General features: G+C 39.5%; 1 protein-coding gene across 1 annotated transcript in view; it reads left to right on the top strand.

Moving 5' to 3' along the window:
* Positions 1 to 511: 511 nt before the first annotated feature.
* gli1 (GLI family zinc finger 1) overlaps positions 512 to 11,975 on the top strand; it is a 72,928-nt gene continuing 61,464 nt past the window's right edge. Inside the window, exon 1 of the mRNA XM_041783199.1 lies at positions 512 to 793. The gene's annotated coding sequence lies outside the window, so the exon portion shown is untranslated. The remainder of the gene's footprint in view (positions 794 to 11,975) is intronic.

Raw genomic sequence — 11,975 nt, 5'->3', positions numbered from 1 at the left:
CAGGCCAGGTTTTGCTGAGGATCTTGGTGTCCAGGCGCAGATATCTGCAGCATCCCCACACGTAGCCGCAGCCACACACGCTGTCCGAGAGCAGCTCTGAAGTTTCACCAATAAAGTAAACACAAACATTTATAGATGGATTATCCCAATTACTAGATAGGGACTTACTTTATTTAGACTCCACCATGGCCGTACAAGTATTTAATACACATATATGCATGCTGTAATGTCTTTATATAACTTCACTTTATCACTTTAAAATGATCGGAAACGCAGTGCGTAAATGCGTAAAAGTGAGGAGATAGGATTTTGGGTGGATAATGTGAGGTGCATGTTAACTTTGGGGGAAATCTGAGGCAGCGTGCTCCTTTTTTAAGAAAAACAAAAAGTGAACTTCCTGTTTCGGGGTGGTCCACAGTCTGTGGAGAAAGGGAGGGAGGGAGGAGGGAGGAAGGGAAGGGGGTGCGCATTCCCACATTGGCTGTGTGTGCAACCAACTTCTCCAGGGCGCTTTGCGGGACTCCATAGCCCGAACATGGGGTTCAATTTTGTCACCGTTTGCGTAAAGTAGTACCGTGAAGAGAGAGGGGGGGGGAAAACGATGGAAAAGCGCGTCTGATGCAGGATAAAGTGTCTGTTTTCTGTGAAGAATCGAACCATCTCCATCCGAGTGTGCCAGACAGAAAGAGACAGAAGGGTTTTACTGGAAACTCAGACTCCCTCTGAGCTCCTCCGAGGACTCTGGGAACCAAGTCAGAAAGTTACATGCTGAAATCTGCTGTGTCGACCTGAGGTGAGTATTGCTGATGATTCAGATTCGCTTTCTAAATCACAGACGCTCATTCATGAATGACACAAGTTCGTTGGGAACTTGTGTTCAGTTGTTCGGCGCTAAAAATACTCTCTGACGCACGAAAACGTCTTGAAACGTGATGTAAGTGATGTGGGAAAAAAAATCCACTTTACGGGTTTTCTCTCCAGGTGATTGTGCGTGAATTTTACGCATGGGAATCGTTGGTTTTAATTGTTTTGGGTAGCTGTTTCCAGTGTCCAGATTTCAGTGATAAAGTTGCACAATATTACTTCAAGTGTACTTAATCATAATTTTTAGGCCAATCTGATACTCCTTTCCCCCCACTGGGTTGTCCTCTGCGTAAAAATGCGTCTGTCCTGTCGTTTTTTACCCGTTTGTTGAGATATGAGGAACATCAGGGCTGTTTAGTTCATAAAGAATGGAGAAAATGTCTGTTTTCTTGCATTCAGTTTCATCTCTCAGTGAAGTGCTTCCTTTTCTTCCTCTGAGCCCAGCTCATCTGGCACAGCCCAGGGTCGCAGGGCCACCCGGGAACAGCTGTTTCTTGTAACCTGAAATACTTGAGGTGCCAATATCTTTTCCAAATGTGAGTTTCTGTGAGGACACCCACAAAAACAACATCATCCCCTGAGCTCTGTGTGGGGCTGCAGGATGCAGAAAAAAAACCTCCTTACTTATTCACTTCTTCCCTGAATATTTCTCTCTGTCCTTTGGTTTACACAAACACTGCACCAAATTTATCTCTAATCTGAGATGGATTAATGAATCTAATCTAATTGTCTGTGTGAGAGGTGGCTGTAGCTGCTAATGTGGGAAGATTAGGCTGCGGGTCGTCCATGCAGTGGCCTGGAGGACTGAAGAGCGTCAACAGTGGGCTCAATAGAGGAGCTAAACACTTACTTATTCCAAAGTGACAGTGAGAAGTGCTGAGCACACATACGCACAACCTCACTAAACAGTATTTACACAGACACAAACAGAGAGTGTATTTGTAAAACATACAGGGCCTTTAGTACAAAAAGTCACACGAGAAGACAAAGTAACTTTGGAAAACTTTTAAATGACATCATAGGTTGCCAAATAATTACATAATTTATGAGTCTAGAATTTGTCTTAAGTGTTGAAAATGCCAAGTTAAACTTCATACATTTGACAACAAGCTCCTCAGACGTGTTATTAGAAATAAGAAAATATACACAAGGAGCAATTCAAGTGCTCTATCATTCCAACTTTTGGAATATAATCCATTCGGTCTGCTCTCAAGGCTAACACGGGGGGAAAGAGTGCACTTGTCCTTTGGCCACGTGTGAAAAGCTCTGCAGGGGTGCTTCCTCGCCCTCCCTGCTCTTTATCAAAGTGTGTTAAGGCCAAAAGGCTCCTTAATGGGGACTGATCTTAAACAAATAGGCCATACAGGAAGCAACTTTCCTGCTATCCAGCAACAGGAGAGGACTGATGTGGTTTTATCAGGGCTGTATCAGAGCAGAGATAAGTCTCTATCAGGATGAATACAATTGACTTTAGAGGGGATGATACCTGGTCTGCAATTAGTCTGGTTAGGGTAAGGGTTTTAAGGTGGATTGCATATTTCAGTGTTGTGAAATTTGAACGCTGAAGTTGTCCTTGAAGAGACATCTGCATCACTGAGAGGCTAAACATAGATTTTAATGTGTTTATACAGTAAAAACTCAAATATACACAAGTGTATCTGTCTCATTGCACTTAATTCACCCACACAAACACCCTATTTAAATATATCACAAGTAAATTAATGACCTGAATTGCTTGTAATTTCTGAAAAAGCTGCCAATGCAGCCTTTCGTGAAATCAGAGTCTTTACTGCTGCAATAGAAGCTATTTCTATAAATTAAAAGTAATAAAGGCTTTATTTTGGCTCATAATATCCTGAAACAAGATGTTCATCTGGACTTTTCAGGTCAGTCTTGTTTATATTCAGTGTAATGGCAGATTTTTGATGAGATAATAGACAAACACGCTTGCAAAGATTTGAGTCTTTCAGCATAATTTCTGGTTGGCACAGGAACATGTCACACGGGTACCTAGAGGCAGGCAGCAACAAGTGGTGTGTTTTTGTCCAGATTCCATTTTGGTCCGCTCAGCAAGAAACATGCGTCACGTGATGCCTTCAAACCCCCTCCCCAACAACCCCCCTCCTCCCCACCTTCCAGTTAGAGGGAGGGAGAGAGGAGGGGGAGACCACCCTCACTGGGATCACAGCCCCTCAATCAGACCCTTTCACACCCTGTGAACCTGAAACAATCAGGGTTTAATAGCAGCTGTCTGTCTGTGCCGGCCCTGGCTGAAACCCTGCAGGCCCTCGCGGTGCAGAGCCGATCAGAGCGAACAGAGGAGACGGGCCCGGGGATGCTCCAAAGGACATAGAAGCAAAGACAGACACTTTCAAACGCTCCTTGTCTCTCTTCATCCCCTGCTACTCTTTTCTCTCCTCATCTACTAGTTTTCCTCCAAAAACTTCAGGGCTCATAAAGACAAAGAGGGCTCAGATCACCCATGTCAGGGTCTGGTATTTCAAGGTGATTTTGGTTCATTGGACTGAGTTTGTGTTGTTTTCAAACTGCTGCAGGGCTTTATTCCGGTTGTGTCGTCATTCACAGTTTGAAATTAATGGATTTTGGTGGTGATTCGAGCCAAACTACCCCATCTGAAAATCACAAGAACACAGTTTGAATTAAAAACAGCTGGTCAAAATGCAGCAATCATTTCTCTAAAGTTCCTATGGAAGAGGCCACTCTTCCTAGATATCTTCATTTAAACCCATTAAAAAGATGCTGAAATAATAATGAATGAATGACACCTAAGGGCAAAGGCATTACACTCTTAAAGAAGCTTGAATTGCATTGACCAAAGTCCGTGCATAATAGAAAGGAGGACCATTGCAGTCATGGGAAATATTCAGAAAAGCATTGTTAATGGTCACTTGGAGCTTTCCCACCCATTAGAAGGCATATTAGACAAAATGAGGGAAATTAAAAAGAGAAATCTATGGGGACAATCAGTTCAAAGCAAGAAAAAACTGAGAGGTCGGCTGTATTAGACGTAATTATTTCAGTGGATAGATGATTGGAAATTTAAACCACAGTGTTGGCGGGACGTTCCCTACTTATGTCAGCGGTTTCAGGAACGGCAAAAAGTAATATCTTGACATGTTTTTCTGCTTTTCTAAGGAGTAACCAATGAATTCATTAGTCATAAAAGTGGGTTGCAGAGCCATAGATTATGGAAATAGTAGCTGGTATTACAGAGGTTTCTGTTTGGTGTTGTCTCACTGTGCCAAAAGGCTCGTTAGTGAAGACCTGCTGACAACAAGGACATCCTTCAAACCGGTCTCATTGCCAGAGAAAACATTCACATCGAGATGTGCTGCAGCAGTCCTGTATATTTGCCTAACAGGATGATTTGGACAAGGTTAAAGTTTTCAAAATGTCCAGTACATGTTCTAAAATCAGTCAGTCTCCATTATTTTAGTAATTGGTAGCATCAAAAAATATGAGGCTTTTAAAAAAACGTTTTCACAAGACAGGTGTGTAGGAGGGAAGTGAATCTGTAAAAATGCAGGTAAACTCCTGCACCCTAAAATTACACAAAAACATTGGCAAGAGAATTTTGCTTCAAGTTTTTTTTTAATCTAAACTTGATTGATGCTCTATTTTTGTTGCAACTGTATCAACTAGACATTAATACTGTCTGATTTTTACTAGCATCATATCAGAGTTTAAAACTCTGACAGCCCTCGTTCAGGTTAGTTAAAGATTGTTGCTACCAATGGTTATGATACGGTATGTTAGCTGTGGTGTGTTGTACGTGGAAGGAAAAACACTCATAGCTTGCAACAAGACTGAAAATAACCAAATTGGATAAACTGTGGCAAAATATGGATACTGAACATACCCATACATTGTACACTGACCATTGAGTGTTCAAAAAACAACACACCACATGATTCAAAGCCTATTCAGTGCAATACGATCATGTTAGAAACTGTCTTTGTATGTTTAGGTACTCAGAGCTCTTGGTTAAAGTTCCACAAAGTTCTTTTAGGGCTGCTAAATCATGAAAACATTGTTGGATCAGTTCTGAGTACATAATTAGTGACTGACTGTATAGAACATGGACACAGTCTCATTGATCTTAACCACTTATTTCTAAAAAGGGATTTTGAAGCCAAACTACAGCAGTAACTGTAATGGAAACTCACCTCTACCTAACCTTTGATCCATCTTGTAACAGGCACAGAGGTGAAGCTGAGGCAAGCTTTAAACCTCCTGGAAAACAACTGCAACACACAAATATGTGGCTCAAATGAGCCATTATACTGACATTTACCAAATCTTTAGCCTCAGTGTGGAATAATCAAAGCAGATTTGTTTAAGAAAACTACTTAACAATATAGATGCGACATATAACGACCATTTTATTTGTACCTGGATTTAGACATGTTTATTTCTACTTTAAAATTGACTTTTTAATATGGGACTAAATGGGGATACTTCAGCTTTTTGAGTCAGCCTCAAGTGGACACTCAAGGAACTGCAGTTTTTTCCTCTTTATGTTGGCTTAATTTGTCTCACACCTGAGGTTGCCACTTCAACAAAAAATTATAATAAATGGTCAGTTTTAGGAACATGATTACAGTGAAATCCGGAGTACAAGCCACCATTTTATTACCTATTTTTTCCTCTAAAAAGTTGGCTTTGGATTATATACCGATGTAGCTAATTTATAAGTATGACGTGATGAGATAAATGCCGTCATTACTGTTAGAGCATGTAGCTGCCACTATCAGACCCAAAACAGTGCTTGAAGTTATCTTTTAACCACTTTTCACCCTTGTTAGGTCAATACTGTGCATTTGGAGAAAACAAGGAGCATAGAGCTTAGTAAATAAGGCTTAAGGAATACTGATATTGCTGTAAACACTCAAGGAAGGACAAGACGCTGCAGAGCGACTCACAAACTTTGATTCTGTTTATAACATTTACCAAAGGTTGAGAGCTCAACTACTGTATTATTTCTAGTAGATGTGAAGACTCCATACAGCTAAAACAGATGGTACTTAAAGAGCGATACAGCTGCACAGAAACTTCCGCTTTACCATAGGTGGAAGACAAATAAGACAATTGTACTCAAGATAAAGTACAGTTGCTTTGGTTAAAATCTGCTGAAGAAAAAATAAATGTAGATCAATCAAAGTTTAGTACTGAGTAACGAGTGGCTACCTTCGTTACCCAAGCAGCTTGTACAGTGAAACATAATCCATGTGCAATAACAGCAAGAGAATATAAATCTCCAACCAGCTTTTTTATTATAAGTCAAGACCAGTTTTATGTTGTTTACAGAAAGCTTAGACCTCCTTATTATTGGTTTTAGTGTGTAATTTTTACTTTAGTAATTGATGATTTTAAAATGTAAAGAAGTACTAAAGTAAAAGTAGAATTACTTTTTAAAATTACTTTTACTTCATGAGGGCATTTTAAACAAGTCTTTTCAAGTCTTTTTAAATAAGTCTTTTTGAGGGATTCCAAAAAACATACTGTGGCGTAAGTACAGGGGTGACTTATATTCTGAATTTTACAGTAGTGAATTGCAGTAAACATTGGACAGACTGAGAAATCTGTTGCATTTTAAGTAATCAATTTTCAAAAATTTCTTGCTCAAATAATCAATGGAAACTAAATGAGTCATTGAATAAGAAATTAATTGATTGCCCAGCTCTATCCTTAGTCTTGGATCTACAGCATTTTCCAAGAACTTCCTGTATTGGCTTAAATCTTCACCATTTGAATGTCCATCCTGTCTGAATTGTACTCTTTGAAACAATGGAGGATCCATGCCAAAAAGGCCCTGCTGATCCTTATAAACATCATCTTGGGTTGATCAACTCATTTGGGAACACTTGGATTCAGCTATGAAATGCTTTAATACTACACATGAAAGGTGAAGCCACATGTGGAGCAGGAGGCAGCATTTAAAACAATGCTGGCTGCATTTAACATCATGCATACAGCTTTTGCTTAAGCTCGTGCCTTAGGGAATATGTGTATTTAATGTGCGTGTGTGTTAAGATTTAAGCTGCTGATAGTAAGAGGCGGAGTCAATGCCTTCCCCGTCGTCCCTCCTGCGTCTTTGAATGAGGGTGGCGGTTTCTGAAACATTTGTGTGTAAAAGCAGCATAAGTCACGCTGACTGTTAACCATCCTCTCATGTGGTTGATATTAGAAATCAAACTGGTGCTAATAGGATACAGGTGAGAGTGTTAATAGTTTTCATACGCACATACAACCCACGCATTACTTACTCATTTCTCTTGCTTGCTTTAGCATTAGCTTGATTTGTAACAATCAGCTGCTGTTTTTTCTTTAATGGTGGTAGCTGTGGGTGAAAAAGGACAAGGTTGCAACATCTGTGGGTAGGCAGAGGAAAAAATATCTTCTGAATGGGTTGCTGTTGTTATATCAGGTTGCTAAAACTGAATCAAACTGCTGCAGGAGAGGGAGCTACAGGTGTTTGTGTGAGCCAGTTCATTCATAATTCATTCATATTTTTGCATGATTTTGTGCCTGTTTGTGTCTTTGGCAGCATTTGTGTTTCACTGTGTGTGTTCTTCGATGACTCACGGCGTGCTGTCCTGTCGGCAGGCAGAAAGCAAGGAGTAGGAGGCGGCGTTGTTTGTTATTTCTGCATGTTGCTATGACCACAGTGCGTTTGGTTGCTGCCATCATCGGTGTAATTACGACGCAGTGTCTTGCAGTCGCCCTTCTCCTTGCCTGTGTCTCTCTGACGTCTGTCAACGAGAAGAAACTTGGATAAATGTTGATGTCAGATAGATAGGAGAGTTATTCTTGTGATTATGAGTTTTTGAAGCATTTCCAGTCCACCAGAACATAAAACATCTGCACAAACTTTGATCCAGACAAATAATGCTTTCCTTTTCTTTCTTCTCCCTCCAAGAATAGTGCAATCCTTCATTTTAACTTCAACTAAAGAGCTTAGATTACTCCTCCTCAGTACTTTGTATTCAAGTCACTAAATTTTCCAGTTCTGTTTTATGTGATAGACTATTACATTTTACTGCTGGAAAAATTATTTCCGATCTCTGGGAAGTGAGAGAGACAGAGGGAGACGGCGTGAGAGATGCTGAGTTGAGAAAGAGTGCAGAGGCGTTTCCATGTTGCGTGTGTTTGTGATGAGCTTTCTGGACAACAAACGTGTTATCTGAGCTGAGATAACATCAGAGGATCCTTGGCTCGGCGGGCAGATGTTCCTCTTAGGCAACTTTCAGCTCCACATACCACACACACTATTCTTAATGTGTACGCTGCGTATCTTGATATGAAGTAACACAGACTTCAGGATTACTCATGCAGTCTTATGCAGCAACATCTAGATCCACATAGATCTATACCATAGATCAGTGGTTCCCAACCTCCTCCCTTGAAGCCCAGTATCTAAAAAAGCTGTTCACCCCCAGGACCCAAAAAAGTGGCACATTGCTGTAAAAAATGAACATATATGTCAATTATCCAACCCTAAACTATATGGCTGTAAGTAGCCTGAGTGAGGAAATGTTTTTTTAATTTTACAGCTTAAGCTCTAAAACGTTAAACTAATATGTTGTTTACCTGCAAAGATTATGTTAAGTTTGAGAAAGGAGGTCTTCTCTCAGACTAACCGAGTACATGCCATAGCTCCCTCTGCTCCTCACTTAAATCAAAGTGAGAGCTGTTTTGGTGGGAGGGGCCAAGCACACACTGCGCTGTAAAGGAAGGCAGGGTGAGCTTCTTTTACCACACATGACAAAAATAGACCAACATGGCATGTGGCACAGTTCTGGTTTAATCTCAATTATCTAATGTTTTAACCTGGTAACTTGAAAATCATAACTGAAATTAAAAGCTGCTAACGCTTTCCTAGCACTACGATGCAGTAAGTGTGTTATGATTATTTTGGTAGGTGTAAAAAAATGTGACTTTGATAACCTCAGAGCAGAAAGAGACCCATAACCATTACATTTTGGGCTTTTCCACCAAGCTATTCAGTATGGTTTAATACAGCATTTGCATTTCCATTAGGGATGCACAACATTGGACTTTCATCAAACTCTAGTAAGCTAATACTTACAAACTCATTTTATCCAATACTGATACAGAAATCAATGTATAAACAAACATTTTTGGCCAAAATTTGGCTGGTTATCGATGTCAGTGTTTTATTTTACTGATAGTCTGTAAAATTAATTAATCAAAAAGTGTGCAACTTTGGCTCCACTGTGAAGTCTGTCTTCCCCTCTAGCTTCATTTTCACTCTTCAAGGTGTTGCCCAATGTCCCACCTACAGCACTATCCGATTGGCTTGTCACCACACTAGAGCTAGCCAATCAACACTAAGGCCTGGGTGCCACTGACACAGTGAGTGCATGGCATCACTTCCTGTTTTCCTACTGATACTGTGCTGCTCTGTGCCGTTCCTCGTGTTGACCGAGCTTGTGCTAAATTTTTTATTTTCCTTAATTTTTTGATTATGTAATTTCATTTTTGTTACACTGAGGGCATTTTATTTGTCACAACGATTCAAAATGTTGGTAATCGGTCTCGTGAACTTCTGATAATCAGTATGAGCCCTGATAAACCAATTTTGGTCAACCCCTTGAGCTTAAAATAATTTCCCTAATTTAACAACAGATTTAACAGAAGAGTGGTTCCTTGTTATAATCATGACAGAGTGCTTGCAATAACACAAAAGCCCCACATTTTTCCCCAATCTTTACAAAACTCTTTCAGTTGAGGTAAGTCTGTTAGCTCTGCTTAAGACTTTCGACTCATTTTTAAAATCTGCTGATATTTACAGTCAAAATGTAGGCGGTTAATGAGTTTTAATACATCTGCCAATACAGATAATCAACTTTTTAAGCTAAAATCTGCTGAAAACATCCCAACAATATTGCCTCTCCCCAGTTTCTGTTGGGAAAGGTAACAAAATAACTGACCCATATGGTCCTTCTTCATTGGCATCTTTCTGTTGGAGTACTAAGCTTACCTATTTGACCCTAAAGAGGAGAGCTTGACTCACTGCAGTTCACTGAAACCAATGCAAATTGCTATTTGGCAATCTAAAGATACTGAATGTCCCCTGATTAAAACACAGTTAATATACTTAGCAGGACCAGAAATTTGTCCTATTCTTTTCCAGTTTTGAATTTTTTATTTCTCACATTTGAATAAATGCCTATGCAGTATTTTGTGTATATAAACAGCCTTAGTCTGGAGAGTGAAAGCAGATTTTTCTGATTTTAATCACTGCTCCTGCATCCTTTTCCTTTTTTCAAAGGAAAAATTGAGCAATCTGAAAGCCTCCAAGATAAAGAGTACAAAAGAAAGTTTTTACAACCTTCCATAAGGCTTGAGTCAAAAGCGTTTCCAGATCTTGTAAAGTAAGTGTATGGAGTTATAGTGCATGCATTTATTCTAAATAAAAGTGCTTTGTGTATACTTTTATGTATAAAGAAGAACATCTCAATGTGTTCCAGGTTTATAGAGTTACAATAGGGATTTTAAACAATGGATGACCAAAACCACACTCCAACTGCTGCTTCATACTCTGTGTTTATGAGAAAGGAACTGTGTGGTCAGCCTTCTAAGGCTTAAAAGAAAAGAGATGAGGACTCATCTTCTCTGTATGTTTTTCTTTTCTTTCAAATGTTTCCAGCTCTGTGTTACCCTTCGTCCTCTGTTTTTAAAATATTCTGTTCTTTCTGCTCTTCCTCTGCTGCTCAGACTCCCCTGCGTCTTCTTCTATTCCTGTTTCTCCGCCCTGTCTGTTTAAGTGACAGTTGTGAAAATCTACAGCGACCTGCTGATGCCACGTTAACCAGATCAGATGCCATAACAGGAAGTCAGTGCGCATGCATGGACGTAGCACAGTGACACACGCACATGACTTACTACCGCTGCAAGCCAAATGCAGGCCAAGGCGTCAGCGATACACTGACATGAATCTGCTGTGGGTCAGAGGTAACGGCACCCTCCGTCAAACGGCCACATATTTACTACAGCAGACAGTGACATGATGTCCAGCCAGCTGAAGGCATTGATCAGGCATCAGGAAAGTTCAGGCATATGTAATTTTTCTCCTTTACTTCCATTCAGAAGTATTATCTGTTAAATATTTTTCTCAAGAGATGCAACTATAAACCCCACTAAAGCAAACTGAAGAATTGTAGATTGAAGAACAAGTGATTAAAAAAATGTTAGTGCTTGTTTTGATGGTTTTGTGTTGAAGTGAGCAGACTTATTTTGATAGGACAGCTGAAGAGAAACAGGAAAAATGGGGAAAGAAGACAAGCACCAAACAGTGCCGGGATCAGGAATCAATCCTGTGGCCTGTACACAGTGTACCACCAGGACAAATTTCAGTCCTGAAAAACATGCCTTAGTTTATAAAATTACTCTTCAAAATCATGAAAAATGAGGCAGTAATATCTGCTGTAGGATGATGTAGGTGTGTTGTTAAATGAGATAAAGCCATGACCACTGAAGAGAAATATGATCCTCCCAAATCCTAAAAAATGCTTTTGATCAGAGCGCAGCTGCCTGCTTCTGTGCCAGAGCAGAGACAGAAGTCGGAGATTAAATTAACTGTTTTCTGGTACAAGTCTCACCTTTATGATACTTTTAATGACCCGTAGGCCACCGTGGTTGATAGATTTGGGAAATTTACCTCACAATGGCTACCACACCCTTATTCCAACATATCTAGCATGTTAAGTCACAATGTTTGGATTTCATTCGACAGGCACTTTAAGGTAAAGAAAAAATCATTTTTACTACTTTTAAGATGTATACATAAACTGCTTACGTAAATGAAAAGTACTTTTTGATAACATATATGCTGACTTCTGTTAAAATGTGAAAATAAATATATACTTAAATGTAAGTCCTTTCAAATGCATGGATTGAATTTATTTTACAAATGTCAATGGAATCTACTCTTGAAAATGTATATGGACGTAACTATAAAAAAACAAAAAGAAATTGTGAATGTAAATGCAAAAATTAAGAATAAAAGTAAACTACTTATAAATTCATACAGTTGTATAAACAAAATATTTTTAACATGTTAATAA

This window comes from Cheilinus undulatus, linkage group 3 (assembly GCF_018320785.1).
Source record: "Cheilinus undulatus linkage group 3, ASM1832078v1, whole genome shotgun sequence".
Classification (NCBI taxonomy): domain Eukaryota; kingdom Metazoa; phylum Chordata; class Actinopteri; order Labriformes; family Labridae; genus Cheilinus; species Cheilinus undulatus.
Note: the sequence above shows the minus strand (reverse complement) of the source record. Positions and strands in the feature narration are given on the sequence as shown.